This window comes from Sturnus vulgaris, chromosome 4, assembly GCF_052056855.1.
Source record: "Sturnus vulgaris isolate bStuVul1 chromosome 4, bStuVul1.hap1, whole genome shotgun sequence".
NCBI lineage: Eukaryota > Metazoa > Chordata > Aves > Passeriformes > Sturnidae > Sturnus > Sturnus vulgaris.
In genome coordinates this window covers 39,053,410-39,078,877 of record NC_142246.1, presented here as the reverse complement: position 1 = coordinate 39,078,877, position 25,468 = coordinate 39,053,410, and the positions used below count along the sequence as shown (strand labels likewise).

At 37.0% G+C, this 25,468-nt stretch overlaps 1 protein-coding gene across 3 annotated transcripts in view; it reads right to left on the bottom strand.

Moving 5' to 3' along the window:
- MARCHF1 (membrane associated ring-CH-type finger 1) overlaps positions 1-25,468 on the bottom strand; it is a 224,617-nt gene that overhangs the window by 138,858 nt on the left and 60,291 nt on the right. For 2 of the 3 annotated variants that reach the window (XM_088163631.1, XM_088163628.1), the window contains exon 2: positions 13,089-13,167. The gene's annotated coding sequence lies outside the window, so the exon portion shown is untranslated. Of the gene's footprint in view, positions 1-7,602; positions 7,784-13,088; positions 13,168-25,468 lie in introns of those variants that run through there. The other variant, XM_088163632.1, reaches the window with a different exon arrangement.

Below are 25,468 nucleotides of genomic sequence, written 5' to 3'. Positions count from 1 at the left end.
CGATCATACTTTTATCTTACCTCTGCCTGCATGCTTTACCTTGGAAGATTAGATTAAATGTAACGTGCTCATTCATTTATCTTTTCTTTCAGGCTTCAATAAAAAACTGAATCCTCAAAATACCACATAAAAGTAGTACTTTTTGGAGTTAACTCCTGTGCAATGTGAGGATACTATGAAAAGCACTTGTTCTGTAATCACGCTCCCACTTAAGCACTGGAAGAAAATCCAGCCTAAGAAGATCCGATACCAGTTACAGTTCTTTTAAGCTCCACTAAGCACTTGAGAGTGCCCACCTCCTCCACACAGCTATTTCACCTTTGGTGAGCGTGATTTTTCATCATTTGTCCATAGCAATCAAAAACAATCAGGAAGAAAATTACAATTGCTCTCCAGTACACTTTCTGCAGTCATATTTTCCAGGAATATTTTCAGACACAAGTAAGCTTTTTCTTGTTTTTCTCACTGGAAAACTGCACCTTTTTTAAGAGTCAGAAGGGGTTATTAAGAGCCTCAATTAACAAAGGGTCAGATTTGCCAATCTCCTGATTAAAATCAGCTAATAAATTAATTTTCAGAATTGAAATAAGATTTATTACCCACCCCCCTTGTACTATAAATATATCTAGTTTCCTTCCATCACATACTGATTAAAAGTTTACTTTGTACTGTTGAGTATCTTACCGATTACCATTACATTATCAATTGTCACAATCGTTATAAAAACGCAACAGTTTAAAACTCTCTAGGAGTGACTTCCAAGCACTAGCAACAGTTCACGCACCATTGATATTCTGCAAAGGAAAACTCCAATTTTATAAAGCTCAGTTTTGTTGGCTGCTGGGGGGTTGGTGGAGATCTGATGCTCTGACCTGGGAAGCTGCCAACTTTCCCAGAGAGAGGGTCCTGCAAGGGACAGCCTTCCAGGGGCTCTTCTGACAGGTCTCCTGGCCACCAGATAAACCTCACCAAGCTGTAGCCTGTGGCCACAAATGATCAGCTCTCTGTGATTTCAGCTCTGCTTGTGAGGCTATCCCAGGCCAACTCAGGGACAGAAAGACAGGAGCGTCGTGTGGCAATTCCACAGAGATTCCTTTATTGTCCAGCAGCTCTGTGAATGGGGCCAGAGATGAGAGCTCCCTAGAGAACTGGGGGAAAAACTGGTGTTTTTATGGGGGAAAGCAAGGGTGGTACCAAGAGGGAAAGACCAACGGGTTACAAAGGATTACTGTGGGTACTAGGGCATGGTGTGATCACTGAAGCCTTTGGGAATAGCTCACCATGATAAGGGAAGATGTGCCAACCTAAGGAGCATCCTTCTAGGAGGGTTGAGATAAGCTAATCACAGCCCATTCAACAGATATTCCATTCAAGGGACATCCCGCCAGGGCAGGGCTGCAGTGGAGCTGTGGCAGACCCACTGGCCTCCACACAGTTTTATGAAAGCAAGAGTCTTCATTTCCCGTTCTCTGAGCAGCACAGACATCCCAGATCTTATAGGATTACATTGGAGCACCTCCAAGATGTGAAACCACTCCCATCTATCTGCTTCTGGGATTTAAAAGCTTCCATTAAACACGCAAGCAGAATCATAGTCTTGGTGGAAGCATCATGTGCTTTTACCCAACAAAGGTCCTCCCTTAAAATGATGCTGCCACTGGGTGAATACGCAAACTGGAAATCACAAAACGGGAAATCACTATTTCTATTTGAATTCTAACCAATTTGGGGCTTTTGTCACCCTTGAGAAGCTTCTTATCACTGGGAAACTACAAAAATCCACACATTTCAAGACCATTTACAGCATAATCTTAGAGGCATCTTCTAGTAGCTAACACTGCAAGCAAGGAATGAATCTTCATTCTGGTTAAGCTACACAGTGTGGCAAAAACACAAGGGCAGCATCTGTCTCAAATCAGAAACTATATGCAGGTATCAAACAATACACACAAATTTCATTTAAGAGATATAGAAAATCTATTTCTTCAATGCACAAAAATACTGGGTTTAGAAACTAGGCACATGGATTTGTGACATTTTAAATCTGTTGAATATATCACTGGAAAGTTATTTGAAACTGCATAGGGAAGTCCAATACATACTTTGAAGTAAATATTTATAAATTACATGGAAAAAAACAGTATAAAACAGTTGAAAGAAATGGAAAAATGTAAAGCACTTGGGAAAATCAATAAAGGCTTTGGACAATATGACTACTCAACTACCCCATGTCAGCTTAATAGGCACATTAGAGAAAATGCTATTTAAAAAGTAAAAAAAAAAAAAAAAATAACAAAAATATCTCAAAAACAATAAAATCAGATTTTTCATAAGAATATTTCTAAATTCTGAACCTAAAGATCCTCTACTCTGGGTGCTACTTATTTAGTTATTTAAACTGGGATTAGGTTTTGGATTTTCTGAAGAGTCTACATAAGTTAAAAGCCTTGTGTTGCTAAATTTCAAACACGATTTGGCAACAAATTCCTTAGAAAATCCACTATGATCCTATTAAAAAACTATCCTTTTCACTCTAGTCATGAATTTAATCTACACAGAATATCTTTGAAAAATTTTCATGATTTGGCCTTTGTTTTCTTCAAAGATAATTTAGTGAAATGTGAGTCTTACCCAAAAAAAGGCACAATAGATATCAAACATGCTTCATGACATTAATGAACTGGTTCAGGTCAAAATAAGAGAAATCTAGAAACAGAAGATATTTTTGAACCAGACACTGAGTATTTTCTGAAGTTAGCAAAATCTCCATTTCAGCCATACATTTTTTGGGGGGAGATCTCTAAAATTCCTTTAGGAAAGTTTGCAAAGATTACATTTCCATGTTTCTCAGAAGGATGAGTTTCAAACCACCTTGAACAAAGTCTGCACCTTAAAATATTCACAAAAACTATTGAGGTACATCTTGTTCAATTACCACTTTTTTCTAACATCATCCATTGATAAACGCTTTGTAGATACTAGTATTTTAAGAATCATTTACCTTATAATAATATCCTAGCTCATAAATAGATTGTAAAATTTCCTCCTACTTGGCTCTTGCTCCCTCCCTGCAATATTCTTCAGCTGCCTGACAAGGTATTTTATCACCTAAATCTCATCCCACTGGACTTTTCCAGCGTAAGTAGTAAACTTAAACCAACTTAATCGAAATCCCAGAGCTTTCTTATCTCACTGCAATTCTCATTTCAGATAGAAAATGCAGTTAAAAATGACCCCTTGCTAGGTGATTTTCCCTCACTGGCAGTAAGGAAAACTGAAGTGACACGAAACAGAATAAGACCTATAATAACAATACTGTAACACGCATTTACCAGAAAGACTAAAAAGCTGGTGTCTTTAAGACACAAAGCAATGAATGAAGCAGCTTTGTTCTCTCCTATTACTCAGCTAAGAATGAAATACTTACCACAGCCCTGAGCTGCTGCAGTCCCACTAGCTTAAAAAAGCTACAAGATTGTGTCAACTAAGCCACAGCTATTAGTGGCACTGGGTCAAGAATTTCATTGCGTTTGTGACGCAAAGGCAAAATTTTCCCTTACTGCTGCACACTGTGCAGCCCACCCTGGATCCAATTAATAGCAGGTACAAATCTGTTTTTAGATCAAGTGCCCTACAGTTGCAATTTTTGGAACTGTTTGCTTTAGAAAAGCGTTGAAATTTCCCAGTGTTGCCTGAGCACAAGTCTCTGGTAGTACATGAGTAACAAAAAGCTGAGAGCTGCCCTTCTCTGAATTGCACAGCCCAGTTTACTCAACGCAGTGGATGAATATGAGCACGATGCATGTAGGAGCATCAGGAGCATCTGCCCTCTATGCTGTCTGCTCAGCTATGGGTGCAATTTCTTCATTTCACCAATACTCTTTTTTTTTTTACAAACACTTCATTACAACTTTCCTTGTAAGCTTCTTAACAAGCAACTTTCTTTCAACCAGAAAATAGGGGATAAAGGATGGAACAACTAAGCTATGTTTAAAGAAAAAACCTACTACTGTAAAACTCTATTTTCAACCCACGTGTTCTTTGTATATTTAGACGTTAGGCACTCCTACAGGAAAAAAATATTTCTTTATGTGCGGCATGTCTAGAAAATTAGAAACCCAGTCTTATTAAAACTTTTAGGCTATATTAACATAAAATTACGTTTGTTAAAAACAACAGAAAGGATAAAAATTCTCTGATTTCAAAGAATCATTGCAACCTTTCCTACCTCACACTCCTTGCAATAATAACAGTGCTCAACTTACTTCTGTAAATACCACATTTTCTTCCATTCAGGGATCACAATTCTGAAAACAACTAAGCATGGATATTGGGGTACTTTTCTTGCAACAAACAAAGGAGACTATGACTCATTCTAACATCAAGTAAGCAGATATATATATGCTTATATAGGTGCAGCCTAACAGGATCAAATTAAAACTTTGGATAACCAACATAAAAAAGTAGGAAAAAAAATCCAAAACAAACCCAAAACAGTTACTGTACTCGCCCTCCATTTGTTTTGCGGAAATTTTCACCAGTTTCACAGAAACAACTGGTGCAAGGTCACAAACATTCACTGTGACACTCCCACCCCATCAGGTTCACTTAAACAGTATGAAATCCACAAAACTTACACCTGCAGGAACACTGATGAAAATGATAGATCATCCAGCTGGAGGAGACGAATGATGAAGAATAAAAGTGAATAAAATAACAAAAGATGCACAGAAGAAGTAGGTCAGAAACAGGTAGCAAAAGCCTATTAAATGAAACTGTATGGACTAAATTCCATAAATTGTAAAAGGCTGGCATTCTCATAGCATAAAATCAGCCTAAATGATTCAGTTACAGTTTGTAGTTAAAGTCGTAATTACATTAAGAATCAGAAGATGTTTAGACGCTTTGTTGATAGAATTGTTTATAATATATATTAGCAAAATCCAAATTTAGGTCTCAGATGAGACTTATAAGAGCTAATAAGATAATTTTTAATTGCTATTGGTTAAGAATACATCTCTCCAGATGAGTTCACATCTGCCTGCTTCAAAGTGTTCAACATGTCATCATTGCACTTAATTAATAACAACAGTAGTAGTAGTAGTAGCAGCATAGATGTACTTAAACGCATTTCTCAAATATAACAAAATTCTTATTCATGGTGACATCTTTGAAAATTTATTTATGTGGACTATTAAAAACATTGCAATTCAGGGAAATCTTCAAGGAAAAAAAATAGCTTCCTTTTATATCTTTCTGTCTTATAATTCTGCTTATGCATAGGTCTTCTCTATTTCATATATTTAGCTCCATTAAAATACAGCGCGATTTACTTAGGGGGAAAAAAAAAACCAACATAATTTAAAATAAAAGACACACAATCTCTTCCAAAATAAAAAATATCTCAGTCTATGGTCAGAAAAGAATTGCTGTCATTTTGCTTCCTCAAGAACTGAACATCAGCTTTCAATCTCACTTTGTGAGCACTGCAGTTACATTCTGTCAGCTCTCAGGAAATGTCTTCATTATATCACCTCACACAAAGGCAGCTCCAGTCTGACACACAACCGCTGCCACTGCCAAGTCAGTACACGTGAGGGCAGAGCCTTCCACAGCCCCTGCCCAGCTCCAGCCTTCCAGGGTCACAGCTGTGCTCCTTCCCCAGCACAGGAGAAGGCTCGGCTGCTCTCCCTCTCGGGCTGCTCATGGGTGAGTCCATGGAAGCCAGCCTGTTACTGACCTGGGGAAAACGGGAGACACTCCTGACGGGAGCACCTACGAAACCAAGGCTGTAAGGGTCACTCCAGGATCCTCCTGCCCGCTGTCAATTGTGGCAAACTGAGTCATTATAGATAATTAATCTACTTCTTTAACATGCACACTACTCCCACCTCTTCAACGGGTCATTTCAATGTGAATGCCAAGTTTATTTCAAAATGGAAGGTGTTGCAATCCTGTTTCTTTGATGGATATACACCGGGGAAATAGTGTATATAGACAATCTAACCCTTAGCCATATACAGTGTGTACAGTCTACCCTCCAAAGCAACAACTCTCCTCTACAAAGCCAGATGTCTGGACAAATTTCATGCCCTGAAATTAACTGAGAAAATTAGTGCTGTCAGGGTTAACAGCCTCAGGAATTAACTTTCTGAACACTATACACAAAAAAGTTTATCAAAGGAAGTTTTCACTTTAGCAGGAATTCTTAACTGATTTCAACAAAACATTTCAGAAATGGTACTTCCAAATGAATACAACTTTAATACCCATCATTCCTCTCTGACCTATGCAAGTGCAGATGCCTCAGCAGGAAACCCTCACTCACAAGAGGAATCACACACACCTCTGGTCCAGCCACGTCTCCAACCACAGAACAAGATGACCAAGGCATGTTGCAGGGCGTACCTGCTAAGAAATTCTAGCTGTAACTACAGTTACAACTATGTGGTTTAGCTATTTAAATGCAAAAATTACCACCTATCAGGACTATTTTTCCAACTTTACCACTAATAACAAGACAATCGAACCTGGAAAGGCCAAGGACTGCAGCAAAAAACCTATGCAATGCTAGTAATGGGAGGTGGCAATAGTGCACAAAACCTTCTTTTCTCACCATCTTCTACCCAGCTCTGTGTGATGTAAACTATGTACACTGCTGGGCCATTCAACCAGCAAAAACCACAAGCTGATGATACTTCCCAGCTCCTGGCCAACAGAAAGCTGCAGATAGCAGTACAAGCAGACAAGTTTTGCTTGTTTACTTACTTCTCTAATACAGACTTCTTTCCCTGATTAATCACAAAAAGAGAAACACATCAGTTTTCCTACTGCCTTCCTGTCTGTCTGACAGTAATTTCTAATGTCACTCTTTAGGATGTTTTCTGTTAAATAAACCTTTGCTAACAGTCACAGCCACAAACCGAAACTGTACAAAGAGGGTATCTTGAAGAGTGAGGGGTACAAAAGTTCATACAAAATCTAAGAATACAAACAAGCTATCAGAGATTACTGCACAGCTGAAAGGCAATGTTCTCACAATGCACACAAGATTTTAAAAAAGAATATAAAAACAACCCCAATCTTACAGCTACACACACCTGACATCAATGCTAAACTAGTTAATTCAGGAGCAAAAGCACCTCTTGACATTCTAACTGTTTTCTAGCTAGTAATTTTTTATGATTCATGCAGTGTAGGTTTACCTGAAATAGACTACAAGAAACTGCAATCAAAGTAATTACAGAAGAATGAATTTGCCTCTCCCATTCAAGTTTAGAGGCAAGAGCTTACATATTTTTTTCCAGGAGATGGTGAATCTTTAGGTCATTCTTGCATGAATCTGCCCACAAAAACACTGCTGTCTTTGGTTCATTACATGAATCAATAATTATCCTCTTTAGCTCTGTGGAAGGCACAAGAAGGCCACAATCATGGCAGTCCTTCAGACTCTATCAGTAGTCTACAGCAAAAGTAATCCTGCAGAATGACATTTCCTGAGACAATCACCTAAAACCTGCCTTCAGAGGAGGGAGACACAACATTCAGTGACACATCAACTTTTAGGCAACACGAAGAAAAAAATGGAAGTTGCTTCTTTACCAATGTGAGGTTTCTCAGAAGCGTTCTGCTCTCAGTGGGTCCAAAGAAGCTCCCCAGAGAGAAGTGTGCACATGTGGGCACTCTGGAGATCCTGATGCTCTCCTTGCATCTCTATGACAACACAATCCTTCCACACTGTAAATTATTGGTTCTGGAGCTGAACCTTTTGTCTGCTGGGAAGCTGAAACAAAGTTTTCTACTTGAAGCCAGATAATATGAGCAGTAGACATACAATGTAATACCATATCTCACCCAAAACTGGTGTATCTCTTAAATGGATTTAATTAGGCCAAAAAGAATTTTCTTTGTACTTTTTCTAATATCATTATGACTCTTGTTTTAAAGTGCATTACTCTTATTTGCAGGATAAACAATTATTTGCAAACAGACTCAGCAAAAAAAAAAAAAATTCACTGGCTCTTAATCCCACGTAACCTTTTCTGTCAAGGGACAAACTGTGGAGTAATATCCCACGAGTAACAAGCAGGTGAAATAAAAATGAGAGGCTACACAACAATGCTCATTCCTTCCCTCCCAAGCTACTTCTGTAGCATGGTCAAGATGAACAGATGCAAATTCTGTTTGGAGAGAGGCTGTGAAGCCAAATCTTGTTGCACTATTTGGAAGCATACACTGCACCCACATTGTGCTAAATGAGGGAATCAAAACATTAAGAATTTTACCCATACATTCTCTAAACCTACACATAATTAACCAGAGACTTATTAGTGATTAAAATATATAGAATTATATATTATATATTTTCACAACACTGAAAATAAACTAAGAAGTTAATTCTGATGAATTTGAAAAACTTTAGACCAATCAAAAATAACAACTATTGTTCAGAGCTTGTATCATTCCCTTTCTTCTCTCCCACTGGATCTCAATTTTTTTTCATTGAAACAGAATATCTTACCTTCAGCTCCTGAGAATTCTTTGCAATATTTTTTTTCTTTTTTTTGTGTCTTTTTTTTTTCCCCATCAACTCTTTTTCAACTTTAGTACTGCTTAGGTCATGAGGAGCTATCTAGCTCTTAATTTTTAAGGTATCTCAGAGAATTCTCCAGCTTTCCTTATGTTCAGTAGCAAATGAAGCCATGCCTATTGGACTATGAATGCTGTGCACCTGCTGGCTAGCACCATCTTGATATCTACACATGCATTGTGACACTACTTGAGATTTAGGAAGTTTATGCCAGAGAAAATATTAACTGCATACTGACTGTAAAGAATAAAATATTTTGGTTTAGTTTCATTGATGCTCTTTACTGTGTCAATATATTTACCTTACAGGACACCTTTCCCTGACCACTACTTTCAGTGAATATTAGGTACCACATATTTTTTAAAACAAAGAAATTTCACTGAGCCTGTCCCTTTATTTCACCTTCAGCAAATCATAGTTAATATGTCTGATTTTAATAAAGCATGAAATTACACCGCAGTACAGCAAATTAACAAGCAACAACAGGGACAGCTGTTCTATTTCTTGTTGTCATCAGTTCAGATATATCTATTTATATTGCTCAGTATACCCCTTATTAAAAAAAATCTACATAATAAGTAATGAAGCAAAACATGAAAGACCTTTGCAATAATTCTATTCTCCTTACTCTGCAATTTAGGTTTGTACAAACTTATGATCAGGAAGATGCTTACAGTATGCAGAAATGCTACAATTAAAACTTGTATTCCCCTGAATATATTGACAGAAGCTGACATGAAAATATATGCCAGGTAACACCTGATATTAAAATTCAAGTCTAAGTTCAGTTCAGAAAGACAAGAGGCATGCATGGGGAGAGCAGTGAAGATTCAATCCTCAGTGATCAGTGAAACCTTAATTAGAGCTGTGCATGACACTCCTTGAAAATTACTGTGCTCTTAGGATATCAGAATTTTCTACAATAAAAAAGTCTGTTAGTGTTCACCAGTTTCCATAGATATTACTTCAATTCTTACTACTGATTTTGGTAGTGTGTTTTTGTTTTTTTAACTTGGTTAGTTTTCCTTTTTGCCACACTTGCACTGGACTCTCACCAGGATCTCCAAATAGCTGTGAGTCAAGAAAAGGTATTCCAAATATTTTTTTTTTTTTTTTTTCAGTGGGTATGAGAAGAATAGGAGAAAAAGCTAAGTTCTTGAAGATCCAGAAAGGGAATTATTCAAAGAAAATGAGGAACACTTGTTGCTATGCATCAGCAAACATGTCTTTCCTAAATGGGAATAATTTAGTGTGTAAACAGAACATTTCTGCTCTTAAATTTCTATCAAAGTGAGTGGCTATCATATTAAGAACTTCTGGTTCATACTTGGAACTTCTGCTTCTTCTATAAACTTAGAGCAGTAGACTGTGCTACTCCTTATTTTACACAGAACATACTATGATGGCTAAAATTTTGATCTTTTATAAACATGGGACTGAAATATTATTTTGATAGTGACTAGTTGAACATAGAACAATCCAGTTGGGGGGGGGAGAAGACAGAAAAAGATTCTTATTTTCTTACTTGTGGTCTTTCAGTACTTAAAGGCAGCTTATAAAAAAGAGCGAGAGTAACTTCTTACACAAGTGGATAATAAGACAAGTGGGCGGAGTTTTAAACTAAAAGAGGGGAGATTTAGATTGGATGTTACGAAGAAATTCAGAGGGTAGGAAGGCATGGGAACAGGCTGCCCAGAGAAGTTGTGGATGCCCCATCCCTGGAAGTGTTCAAGCCCAAGTTGGACGGGGCTCTGAGAAACCTAAGCCAGTGGAAGCTGTCCTTGTCCGTGGAAGGGGAGTTGGAATGAGATGATCTTTATGGTCCCTTCCAACCCAAACTATTTTATGATGCTATGATTTGTTAACCAGCTAATATTAATATAAATAATCCATGGAAACTCCTTTGGGAAGAAAAATATAACAACTACAAAACTGATCATAATTAATTGCCACTACAATCTACAAACCTCAGTGACTTATGTTGTTGCTTATCTGTGTATCATGACAGCCAGTTTTACAATACTGATAAATTAATTAAGAATACTAGCAGGTACATTAAACATATAACAGGAAAGCTTCTAATCAATATAAAAATTAGCAGTATGGAATTATATCTAGCAAAAAGACAAATAAGTTGGAACTATGTAATGGTTAAAAACGTTAGATTTCTCTGTCTCATAGCAACCTGTACTCATAAAATAATAGCAATAATAACAACAGCATCCTTTTCCTCCATATGTTGTTTTTTCTGTTTATACCAATATAATGGTTGAATATGGGAATTATAAAATCAATTGCAGTCTACAGTAAGAAATATTATTGGATATTGCCACCTCTTTATCCAGATTTCAGAATTGTCCATAACTATATACTAATAGACAATGTTTCAAACATTTTAGATCGGGAAAAAATATTTTTCTGCTATTTTGTTCTCAAATGTAGTCATGCTATTAAAATCAGTGCATTTGCAAATAATGCATTTGTTGTCTGGGAGGCTGTAAATGTACTTTATTGCTCAGTGTGCAATACAACACTCAGCATTTGCATCCTGCCAGGGACTTTTCTCTATGTTCTCACCTATGATTTTTCCAAGTCACTTCTCTACTTCTGTCCCAAATGTTGTCTTATCTTCACTGAATATAAATATCTCTAATGGATACACATCCACCCACAAGCACACATATACATGTGCACACAAATAAAATACTAGAATTTCTCACAGAGTCATGAAGAAAGGAACAGAGCAATTAACTGAAAGAGAAGACAAAATTGAAATAAATTAGCCCGTTCTAACTCAATCTTACCTCTTATCATTTGTGTTCTTTTAATGCTACTCTTATGATACTGGAAATCCACCTGACTGGTGCTAAGTAATAAAACTTATCAAATAATACGGAAAATCTGACTAATTGAGTTATTAAGACAGCATTATCAGAGCAGCACTTTTTCTTCTCTCCTCCTTGACTAATTGTAGAAGTCTTCTTGAATTGTCCTGAAACATCCCATCCGGATTCTTTGACAAAACCAGTAAGAAATGCTCCAATGTTGGAGCAATTTTAATACACTTAGGATAATACAGGACAATTGCTGAAGTTGCACCACTACTGTGTGAATATTTATATAATAAAGACAATAACATTCAGTTTCTACTTCACAACTCAAAGCGCAGAACTAAGAATTTAATTTCTAGCAGATTTGCTTGTACTGGTACTTAATTTACTAATTAATTTACTTAACTATCTCAAGTTACATCAGAGTAATAAAGAAATACTGAGACAAAGAAGCACATTTTGAAGAAAATCAAATAAGTATCAGGAGATCTTCTGAAACTTCATAAGGAGCTTGAAATGTAGAGTGCTAGTGTTTGCAAGTTTTTATTTGGTTGAAGATTTTATGTCAAATTAAATTATCTACACTGCCCATGCATAGCTATTGCTGCTACTTTAAAACTGAGTGCCAGATAACGAAAAATTCTGTAATTATTACTTTTAAAGGATTAAACACCTACTATCAGTTTGGAAACATTTTTCAATAGTGCTTTCCCCCTTATAATTTTCAAGAACTTGCTATCTAGGTGATGTGCAGTTGAACTATGATAATCACACACAAAAGGGAAAAAATTAACATACTGCTGAAATTGTAGCTTTCAAACTCCCAATCTCCTTCAGGGTATACATTTTGGCATATTTACATATTTCCAAATGATATCTTTTCACAGGGACTAAGAACTTCTGTATTCTGTTCTAAGGTCTGCCACCACCTACATGAATCTGCCAATATTAAACCTAATGGTTTTTGTTCCTCATGTAAAACGGATCTTTCAATATTTTTCTTGCAATTTTTTTGCTAGGAGAGCAAGTTCAAATTTCCCAATTGAAGTATTTTGATGTAGACAATTAGACTCAAAATGAAAGCCACAGTTTAAATTCGTAACAGGAGTTTATTGTGAGATATATACAAAATTAAATGAGCTCATTTTAGCTTGAAGAAAATTCTTTGCCACAAGAGACATAATTGTAAAGGGCACTATCATATAATTTAATAACTCTGAATCCCAAAAATGTCTCTCCTACAGAAGGCACCAGCACATGAAATCTTTACAAAGAGCTTTTAGAGGTAGTTTCACACTCTCATACAAGTTTGAATAATTTTTACCCTTCACTTTTAAAATAATTTCTGAAAAACAGTAATTGCAGTTTAGCATGCATCACTGGATGTATAATCTGTAACGAAACAGCATAAAAATCTTGCTCTTTGGATTCAAAACCTTAATAGGTTTTAGGGAAAATGTTAGCTTTAGTTATTTACTTAGAGGAAAAATGTTTGTTTGGACTTTACTAAAATATAGAAAGTGAATAATAGCATGTGGTACCACATAATGCACTTGGAATAACTTTCTTTGCAATTAAGCTGCAAGTCAAAATACCAAAATAAAGTCTTTTTTTCATGCCACAGTGTGATATAACTTAATATTTAAGAACAGAAAAGAAGAACTTACAGGTAAAGTAATCTTTTAGAAAATTTCTGCTATGAGAGAGCTTCACATGACCTTTCACATTACTTTCTCGGTTCATCTCCTAGAGGAAATAGAAACAAGACACACATGAAACTAGTTGTAATGTTAAAATAGCATCTATTCCATTGCCTTAAAACAGATGAAGCAAGGTTTGGGAAAATTTTTTAGGCTGGTGTCCTTCAAATGGCATAACCTAAAGTAAAAATTCTGGACTTGAAAGGTAATCTTAAATTTTATCAAAACCTGTACAAGATACTGATATTCATTAATCTTTCTGTAGACTTTCAGACTGATTTGAGATTACTCCTTGACCTTTCTGAGAACAGGAAAACCACACATGATTCTCCCTCCATCAATCACAGTAGTACAAAAAGCTTTTGTGCAGCAGCCAGCTAATCCATATGGCATTGGCAGGATAACATTCAAAAATAAACAAAGCTTAATAAAACCAAAAAAAGGCAAAACACCTAATTAGTTCTCCAGTAATTTTTTATACATATTTGTTCGCAAAACAAAGAGTAAAATACATAAAACACTTAACTGAAATATTTCATAAGAATAGCAAATACAAGCTCTGTCTCAATCCGGCAAAAGAACGGAGCTGCACGGGTACCTCTGGTGGGTATTTGCAGCAGGAAACTCCTGCTGGAGGGGAGTGAATCCCACAGCTGCTGCTTGGGGAGGTTTGCAACCTGCTGGAGACTCAGATCAGGACATTGCAAAAAGCTGCTGCAGACCATGACCCTCTGCTGCTCTTCCTTATGAGCACCGAAGATGATGCCAGAGGCAATGAAGAAAGCATTGAGCGCTGATTATGCTGTTGATTATGTGGAGGGGCGGGGTCAAGTTCCTGAGGATCCCAGGCAGTTTTCTCCTCCATCCTTCCAGAAAGGCAGAAGAGTGAAAAAGGAAGTAACAGATCCCATAAGAATTTGTTGTGCAGTCGGTGTGGGCTATGGGGTTTTTTAAATTATTATGGGATGTTCTACAAGGAAAGAGGATAGTTTAGCAGAGATGCTGTCCACATAAGTGGAGAAAAACATTTTGCCAACAGGTTGGCCAGTCCAGTAATGACAATTCAAACTAGGAATAACAGGAGAACATGACCAGCAATCAAGAGAGGAAGTTAAGGACCAGGTTGGCAAGCAAAGAGTATGGGGCAATGTCAATGGGAGAAAATTTGTAAGCAAAAAACCAGGGCTGTAGGGGTTCCACCCCAACTGTGTACATGTACATAGGGAAACGCCTACCAAGCAGAATTATGGTAAAGGTATTCTATCTTTTCTAGGATCAGAGCAAACAGGATGAATTAAGAGGTCTGGATGCAGTTGTAGAATATCAACTTCACTGGGATTACAGACATGAGTAGATAGCTCACATAATATGAGTAGTAAATGTTTCTACTGGTGCTGGGCAGCTTAAAGAAGGCTATGGAAAAAGGTCTCCCTGTCACAAGATATGAATGAAAAAATATCTCTTGATGGAGACCTGTTACAAAAGATATGAAGAAGGCCAATACACTGAATGCCCTCTTCATCTCACTCTTCACTGATAAAACCATCTCTCAGCTATCCCAGGTCCCTGAAAACCATAGGAAAGCCTGAAGCAAAGTAGATTTTCTCTCAGTGGAGGAGAGTCAGGTTAGGAAGCATTTAAATAAACTGGATACACAGAGATCCCTGGGCCATAATGAGATGCACCACACACATTGAGTGTTGGCTGATGTCATTGTGAGAGCACTCAATCACTGAAAGATCAAAAAGGATAAGAGAGATCAAGGTAAGGGGAAATAACTCTGAGGACTGGAAGAGAATAAATATCACATCTATTTTCAAGAAATTCAGTCCCAGCCTCACCTCGACTCCTAGGAAAGGAATGGAGAAAACAAAACTGAAAGCCACTGCCAAACAGAGGAGGGATAAGAATGTATTTGGACACAGTAAGCATGAATACATGGAGGGGAAATTGTGCCTGACCAACCTGATAGCCTTTCACAATGAGCATGCTGACCCAGTGGACAAGGACAGAACACAGAACATTGCTTATCTTGACTTTAATAATGTTTCTGTCACAGCCTTGTATTGTCTTCTCCCTGACAAACTGATGAAACAGAAAATAGATGAATGGAGAGTAAGGCAAACAGGAAACTGATTGAACTGCTGGCCAAAAAAGGTTGTGGATCAGCAGCACCAAGTTCACCAGAGGCCAGTCATCAAAGGCACACACCAGGTGTCAATACAAAAGCCAATACTGTTCAGCAATTCATCAATAACTTGCAAGTTGAGACAGAATGCACAGATACTACAAAACTAAGAGTACCTGATACATCAGAGGGTTGTCCTGCCATTCAGAAAAACTTGACAGGCTGAGAAATGGGCCAACAGTAACCTCATCATGTTCAATACAGAGAAGAAGTGAAGTGCTGCACTTGGCAGAAATAATCCCATGCATGTTGGCAGAAAAGGACGGGAGGGACACCAAGCTGCCCAAGAGTGTGCCCTCACAGCAAAGAAGGCACACAGCAACCCACACTGCATGAGGAAGAGCATCACCAGCACACTGAGGAAGGTCATCCTCCCTCTCTGCTCAGCACTGGTGAGCCACCCTGAATGCTGTAGTGGGCCCAAGAGAGACAGAGTTACTGCAGCAAGGCCAGCTAAAGTTTATGGAGCTAAGGAAAGACTGGAGCACTTTTTGTATGGAGAGGCTGTGCGAGGTGGGGACCTTGAGAAGAAAAGGCTCAGTGGGATCTGTCCTATGCTTATAAATACCTAGTCAGTGGCAGAATAAGGAAGGCAGAACTTTTCTTGGTGGTATCAATTGAAAGGACAAGAGGCAACAGGCATAAATTAAATGCAAGATATTCCACTCAAACATAATGATTTTATTTTTTTTCTATGAGGGTAGTCAACCTATGGCATTGGTTGTCCAAAATACATATCCATCCTTGCAGATATTCAAAACCCCACTGGGTATAGTCCTGGGCAATGTATGCTAGGTTACCCTGTGATCCTGCTCTGACCAAAGGGCTAGCCAGCCTCCAGAGGTCCCTTCCAACTGCAACAATTCTATGATTCTGGAAAATGTTTTATTTAACTGGTATCTTAAAATAAATTGAAAAAAATTAATCACGCATGAAATCTCTTCTCCACAACACATGGGAAAAAACGTACAATCAACTTTATTGTACTTTAGCTAGTGTAAAAGGCTTTAAAAGGTTATAGCTGAATGCTAGAAACATATAGTAACCCTGACCCTAATGAATGCCAATATATCTTTTGGACTCATGGATTTTAATGGCAAGATTTTAAAACCACAGATTAAAAGCAACAGGAGAAATTCAGACACTCTGATCCAATTAATTGTTTCTCTCTCTGGAGATATTCAAAACCCAGCTGGACATGTTCCTGTATAACCTGCTCTAGCTGACCCTGCCTTGGCAGGGGGGCTGGACCAGATGATCTACAGAGGCCATTTTCAACCCTAACAATTCTGTGATTCTGTCATTGTGAAAGATAAAAATTTTCCCCAATAATTCCTGCTGCTAATGCTCCTACTTTACCATGAGAAAGCAGAACATAAATAAACACTTTAGGCAGGTATTCACATCTGACATTAAAATGAATTAAAAACAAATACATCAAATGTATTTCCTTTCATAATGGAAAGATATACTTAAAAAGCAAACAAACATTGCTCTGACCACTCAAAAAAGTCAGATAACATGCACTCTAAAAATGTGAGTCACCTGCATGATGTTCAGTGGAACGGAATTTCATGGCATTTTATACTAAATGAAAACATCAACACTTATGTGAGCATTAATGGGTTTATGACAGCATCTCCCAAAAAATTGTTCCACTCAGGTGGAGACATCAACCCATGAAGCAGATTTTGTAAGTCATGAAGAATAGAAGCACAATTAGGCTGTAGAAAATCCAAAGAAATATTTTATAATCAACATATTACTTAGAGGGAAAAAAATCCTTTAGCAGTTGAAATCATGCATCTTCAAGTGAGCAGATAAAGCTTTTATTTTTCCATAAGCATTTCCTTTCTACAATTTTAATCTGAGTTGTTGAAAAGATATGACTACGAATTATATTTTGAATTTTCTAATGACCTATTTCCTTAGAGAAAAAGTAAACAACATGTGCCTATTTTATTCGTTGACAGGCAGAACAAAGAATACATGTTAAACAGAAATGTAATATATTTCTGCACACAGCTATTCATACAAAGGCATGTTGTATGTAGATAGTCACATGGGCATATTTTGTGTTCATGTTTCTATGGAAACAAACTTCTGTGTAATCAAACGTGATTACAAAGACATTCTAGCTCTTAAACAGGGTGAGAGTCTTATTTTTTTTTATTTTTTAAATCAAGGAAAAAAGCTGGTTTATAAGGTTATAGAAGAGCTGTCAGTAGTCAAGAGCATGTGAAGCTAACAAAATTAGAACATCTGAAATACAAAGATTTTTCATTTCATACTGTTTGTGTACTTAAATGTAACTTCAGAGACTTGACCAAAGATGCACTAGATTATGGCATAAAGTAAGGATATTACCGATTTTGCATTAAACAGAAGATAAGGCAGATAAACCTGGCATTTTCTTTGATTTCTCAGAAACAAAATTTATAGGAAACTTTCACTATGGAATTACTCACATCAAACAGCATACACATTAAAAAAGGGGCAAAACAAAGAAAGGTGTTATATAGATTCAAGTTCCTGTTTTCCTGGTTTTTTTACAGAACATTAAACAATCTCTATTCAATACCTGTATCTGTTTTATTTATCTTGGTCCATCTGCTCTGCAAATGTTCTTGCAAAGCAGTTTGCCATGGCAACCCTAAATATCACATAGTCTCAGTCTTCTGTCAAAGCCCTTCTAACTGATCCACTCCTGAATTTCAAACAGCATATTTTTCTGCAGTATTTAAGTAAATAATAAATGCAGTATTTCTTCAAGAAAAAAAAAAAAAAAAAAAGCCACATGAATGAAATAAATACCCATGAATAAGCCTCTCTCTTCAGGCATTTATGTTTTATTTTATTGTTTTAATAACTTCATTTTTCAAGAGAATTATATTTAAATCATCTAAGGTGAGGTGAAAGATATATGTTATTTAAAGCCTGTCAATCTGACGGTAATTTTTACTTGATTAAAATTTCAAAATCATTATGTTTCATGTTGCAAAAATTTGTACGTAAGTTTTAAAGAATAAGGAAATAAGATGTTGAAAAGTAAGTTTTGTAATTAAAAGACCACGATGACTGTTTACTATGGCACAACTTCTGAGAGACATCACCTACAAATTATTACTAGCCAGCCCCTCTAATTTTTACATCCTCATATTTATAATGATCAAAGAAATGTAAGTAAGAGGAAAATTTCTCAATACATTTTCATTCAAGATAAACTAATAGCACTGATTTCATTAAAGTAATTCCTTTTTACCTGAGATTCTATCTTGAGAACTTCTTCTCCCTAAATTAAGACATGGTGGAAACATACATTTTTAAGTGAAGTTGTTCTAAAAAACTATCTTAAAGCAAGCATCAAAAAATCCCAAACTCTTTAGTAAATACCACCCTATCAGTGAGCGCACTGATTCTGTGTGAAATTGCAACAGAAGCGTTGTTCAAGCTGTACATTAAAGAAGAAATGTTTAAACTTAGGAAAACTAGCCTACGAATCTCAAAGTCCGATATTTTTTAGTTTAGATTTGTCTGAGCAAAACCAAAATCAGCTACGAACAAGCCTGTGGAGACCTGGAAGATAATCAGACCTTCCAGGTCACTCCTACACCACCATACTTTAGTTTATGGTAGTTTATAACCTAGAGCTATTTTAAGAACTACTATAATTTAGCAATCTCAGATCCATAATAAACAGGATTAAATTCCCAGAATAATTGTCCATTAGCATTCCCTCCTGTCCTGGTTATGGCTGGGATAAAGTTAATAGTGTTCTTAGTAGCTGGCACGCTGCTGTGTTGTGGATTCAACATGAGAATAATGTTTATAGCACGCTCTTGTTTTGGTTGTTGCTCAGCAGTGCCTACCCCAAACCAAGGACTTGTCACTGTCCCATGCTCTGCCAGGGAGGAGGTGCACATGAAACCACCAGGGAGCACAGCTGGGACAGCTGACCCACTTGGCCAAAGGGATATTCCACACCAGAGAATGTCACACCTAATATATAACTGGGGGAAGCTGGCTGGAAGGGACTGATCACTACATTCAGAAAGGCTGGGCATCCATGAGCAGACGGTGAGAAGTCTATTGTGCATTACTTGTTTCTCTGGGGTTTTATTCACAGAATCAGTCCTCTCCCTCCTTTTCATTACTAATATTATTATTATAATTAGTATTATTATATTTTATTTTGTTTCAATTATCAAGCCTTAATCCACAAACCTTACTTTTTTTTCTGACTCTCCTCCCCACTGGAGGGTAGAGGCACTGCCTGATACTCAGTTGCCAGCTGGGATTAAACCACCCTACTCTTCCCTATAATTTCCCTGGGTTATTCTTCGGTTTTCCCAGGCACACTCATCTGCTCACATTAGAATTTGGCCCAAACACGTTTTGCAGATTAATTTAGATTTCTGGTCTCCGTAGTGAAATTCTGTACAATGATTCTGTTATTTTTATTTAGAAAGGCCTTTGCATCTTTTAGACAAAAATGACACGATGGATTTATGAAGCAAAATATGGCATTTCTACAGAGGACAGGGCAGATCTATAATAAGAGGACAACTCAGCTGGTCTGTCTTGTATGCAGCAAGTCAGTTCACTTTATGAATCTATGTAAATATTGCTGAAGAGATAAATCCAAAATACAAATACAAGAGTCCTCTGCCTGCAAATAAGAGCACATAAATATGTCTTTACAAAACTATCTGTATGCTCACCTGCTACCTTTCCTGTGGTTTACTACCCATCAGCCAAAGTACAAAGCCTACAATTATCTGTGGACAGAACTTCTAATTATTTGTGATGAACAATAGATGCATGTTATCATTCCACTCTAAAAACTTTTATTCTGCATTTTTAATAGGCCATTGAAATAAGCCTGTGAATTTGTGAGTGACATGCTTATGATTCCAATGCATTTTATTTTTCAAGCAGAAACAGGTAGTAGCACTGATTCTATCAGTCGCTAGGGTCATCCTAAAACTGCTAATTCAACCTTAATTGTATGAGCCTAACCATGAATGTATTTTATTACTCTTTACTGTATACTTAGTGTTTCTCTTAAATATGTAGGTTGGTTTTCTTGGTTTGTAAGAAAATCAAAGTTAAAAATACTTCAGCCAAAATTACAGTGAAAGCTATAAAAAGAACATTAAGTTTGCATCAAATCACACATACTTTGTGTTTACCTGTCCATTGGAGGACTTGATTTTGACTCATTTTAAAATACCATAGTAAAAGCATCAGTGATGAAATGACTAGTTATAGTAAATTTTATCACATGCTACTGCCTGTGATATGAACTGGATACAAACAGCATGTTTTGAAAAATATTTTTCAAATATGCTACTTCAAAAAGTTATGATTTAATCTAAAAATAAAATAGAAATTCTTACAGGACTGACATCCTGCTTTTTCTGAAAATCTGAAAGGCTATAAAGACTTTAAGTTATTATAATCTATTCTGCAAATGGCTAAGCAGCCAGGACCGTGTTCATTTATGCTTTGTCCTTTTAAGCTTTCAGGGTGCTGTGTAGCCATAGTAACTATGCTTTTTCTCTGTGAAATCCATTAGCTGGTTTCAATCTGGGATTCAATACTACCATAATCAAAGCCAAAGATTAAAAAAAAAGTGATTAAGAAAAAGATTGTTGGTGACAAGCATTTCTTTTAAAAGCAATTTCTGCATATCTATGCTTTATACATAACAGCAAAAGAAATCAAAAGGTTAAAAGGACATCAAAAGATAAAGTCAAAAACAATTTTAAAACTAGGTTACCATCAGGAATTACACACTACTACCCCAGACTAGATCTCCGAGCAAAACTAGCTCTCATTTGCATTAAGTCCTTCAGTGCTGCTGGCTGGCCATCAGTGAAAGAGCAGAGCAGACGAGCTTTCAGCCTTGCCATCTCACTCCCTTTCTGACACCAGACTAGGGTGCAAGTATCAGAAAGGGAAAGCAGGATTCGCTCTGTGATTTGGATAAGGCCACACAAAAGATAAAAAAAACACCTTTCTTCCTACAGTATCTGTTGTGTAGACAGACTACAAATAATCTGTCAGATCTCTACTGGAAAAGGATTTTGTCAACAGGAAATGGAAAATCTTGGACTCTTATTCCACACTGAAAACTTTGGAACATGGCAGATAATTCGGAAGACTAGGATAATCTCTATCCTGCATCCTATTTGGGTGTTGTTTTTAGTCACAACAGCACTAAACAACTTCAAATGCCAGCTCAGTCTGACACTGGTTACAGATAAACTGAACTAATGACGTTGCCGCTGTTTGCTTGAATCCTAATTACAAGAAGGTAGACTTGGTAACTAGGAGGAGAAACATTTTTTGCAAGCAATTGGTATGTATTCCACAGCTGGAATCTGAAAGTGTAGGAATATATTCCACTAATTTAAAAATAAATTCCTTGAGTCTTTGTACTGGATACCATATTCCTTAATTGAAAATTTTCATTGCCTTCTCAGCTATTTAACTGTTAGTTCAATCTCTGCTGATTTTTCAAATTCCATTTGCTTCTTCATTATATTAGAATTAAACATGATTCAAAGATAAAATATCTGCCATGGCAAGAAGCATGCATATTTGGGCTGGGGGAGGGGAGAATACCCCTTAATAAGAGAAAATTATCCATACTGACATTTTATTTCTGCATTCTAGCTCCTTATCCTGCCATATTCCTTCTTGTAACAAGCAAGAAAGAATGGCAAGGCTGTGGTTGTATAGGGTAAAGAAAGCCTGCAGGATTATTTTTAGGAGACCACAAAAAAAAGAACTTATACTTGGATTCAACAGAATAATTAAAAAAAAGCAAAGGTCATGAGTTACCTGTATCTAAACCTTCTCCTTTTTCCCTATAATACACAACTTGCAAAGCCCTGACTTCACTGAAGTCAGCAAAACTGCCATAACCTTCAGCAGGGCAGAGATTTCACCCTATGTATATTTAATGACAAGGATGACATAAGAGAGGATTAAAGGTCATGCTTTCTCTGTCACTACAGCAGAGGACCAAGTCCTGTCATCATGGCTCCTACACCTGGCTTGACCAATGATTCTGTGATCATCAGCTTGGCCCTGGTCTAAATCAGAATGACAGCACATTTTAGAAGTCACAGTGTAAAGCACACCATCAGTTCCTGGGAGTTCAGCTCTCAAAGAAAGATGCACAAAATGCTTCTTTTCCAGGTACTCTTGGTTCTGCCTTTCAAACAAAAACTGACAGAGGCTCACCTTTACTTCAAAACACTACGAGCATATTGAGGAAGGCAGGGATGTTCTTAACATAACCTTTTGACAAGATACCCTTTGTCATTAGCAGTGACTGCACAATCTCATCTGATTGGCTACAGAACAAAGTACTTCTGTACATGTTGATAGAACACTCTATGAACGGAAATCTTAGGTGAAGAGAGCAAGATATACAGGTCCTTTCCTTTTTCCAACCAGTCCTCCTGATGCAAAAAACTCATAACAAGAAGCTTTGTTTTTTCCTGTATTTAATGCTAAGGTGTTAATGCCTTCAAAGACCTAAGAATAATCCACAAGTTTTAAATTATGAGGGAATACAAGCTAAACCTATCTTTAAAACCTGAAGTACCAATTAAAATAAACTTGGAAGAGAACTAGTCATTGGAAATTGTATTATGCTTGGCATTACAAAACAAAACAACTTCGCACCAAAAAAATGCCAATATATCATCTTCATCTGAGCAGGCTCTCTAAGGATTTTTCTATGTCCAAGGATATTACTTCTTTCAGATAAACCTCCCTGCTTACTCTCCATTCCAGTATTCTGCAGTTGCTATAGTTACCATTTTGCATGACCATACTGTGCGTGGTGACCTCACATTCAATAAATCCCCAAAGGCTCAAAGTCTGCAAAATATTTCAAGATTTGTGCAGAAATTTTGCCATGAATTTTCATTAAAAGACTGGAGGCACCAAGGCACATTCAAACAAATGTCTCTTTTGAAGACTGGATATTTTCCTTGCTGAAATGCAAACTTTCAGCTACAATGACACTATAAAAACTGAATGAAGGTATAGGAGCCAGAATCACAGCAAAAGTCATTAAATATATTCTAAGAATTTCAACATGCAATTTTCACTATGATTCAGTTTTAAATAAAGGTGACTCAAATGGAATCAGGTTTCCTCTTCCCAAATTCCAAAAATGACAAAGAACAATATTCAGAAATTCCTAAACCACAAATTAGTAAGCAGGACCCAAATTATAGCATTTACATATTGACCTTCCATAGATGCTTTCATCACAGCTACCATGAGCACAAAAGACACAATCAGAAACCTTTCTCCTGAGCTTGACAAATGGCAAAAACAAATCATAGTGATGACAATTTGTAAGTCAGGTGTCATGACCAGAACAGATAAGTCACTTAACTACAGCCTCAGAATAAAAAAAGTAGATATATTGAATTTCTGGATGAGGTTCCACAGCTTAGCTCTTAAGGAATAGGGAATATAAATAACTCTGTTTGGAGGAATTGTGTGCTGTGTTTGAAATCTTTAATGTGATACAGATTACTATTGACTGATACATAAAATTCAGGTACACATTACATCTGTCCAAGAAGCAGAATTTCTAGAAATGAATCTGCATTTACTAAATGCAGTGTTGGATCCCTGGACCCTGCTAGAAGTTTCCAAAGAAAAACTCTTCTCCCTACTTTTCCTGCAGATGAAAACCACACACATGATTACAGAAACTGTCCTACATTCCAAATATGTGATTGTCACAAGAAATATAAGGTAAAGATTGAATAACTTGAAATACTTTCTTTTAATAAATTAGAATAAACTACATCTCATTCAGTTTGTTCTGTTCTGTTAGATCAGATGCCATACATGCCACTCAACTTTGGTGTTTCCAACACTCCAAATCAAAAGAGAACATGATGAGATGACAAGAGTCCATCTGGATTACACGAATATTATGTAAACAGGGAAAGGGACCTAATGAAATTATAAAAACATTATATCCTTCCACTTATTAGCATACATAAAACTTGTAAATCAGAATTTTTTGTCACAGAGCATCTCTAGCTCAACAGTTAACACTAAGGATCAAATGTGAGAGAAGGTTATTTTCATATTCATCCTGTGATCTTTCATATGCAAAGCAGCATCACCCTTTCCCTTATCTCTCAAAACTGCACTCTTATATGAACATACTTGAAGATTCCACATTGGTTTTAACCTTAGAACAAAAATGACTAAAAGTCATCTGTGACAGCCCAGCACCTTGCTATAGATGCATTTTTTCCCCGCTTGGTATGTTTGGCATCTTTCTCACTTTTATGCTGCCAAATTTTTTAAGTTACTCTTCTGATGACACTAACCCTGCTGATTTTAGGTTTCCCCATGTAGACAGAGCAACTGGAAGGGTTCTTGTCTTTCTATCCTGGCCTGGCATGGAAACAAGAGGACACTGGAAGATCAGTGGATTATCTAGAGCCAGATGAATCAGATGTTAATGCCTCCCATGAGCCTCAGAAATAAGGAAAACAGATTTCTGTACTTGTTGATTGGCTTTTTAGGTGAATTATGCTAACACAGTATTGCTTTCTGCAAAATATTATGGTGTCTATTTCCATGTGGATTTTTAAATGCACATGTGCATTTCCACGTGCCTTTAAAAATCCTTGCTCACACCAACAGCTAGTATTAATCAAGTTTTCCATCTAAAATCAAGAGTGATCAACAATGAAAACTGTCCACACTGTTGAACTCAAAGCATTGTGGATCAGAAGCACGAAGTCCAGCTGTAGACTAGTCATCAGAGACACACCCCAGGAGTCAGTATGAGAGCCAATATTGTTCAATACCTCCATCAATAACTTGCAGGGTGAGACAGGTGTAACTTTTGCAAGTTACAGACAGTGCAAAACCAGAAATAGTCGATACATCAGAGGGTTGTGCTGCTATTATGAGGAACTCTGACAGGCTGAGGAAAGAGCAAAAGACATGGAATGCAACTAAGAAGAAGTGCAAAGTCCTGCTCCTGTGGAGGAACACCAGGCACCTGTATGGGCTGGGGGCCAAATTGCAGGGAAGCAGCTTTGTCAAGTGGGACCTGACAGTCCTGGTAGACAAGCTGACCATGAGCCAGCAGTGT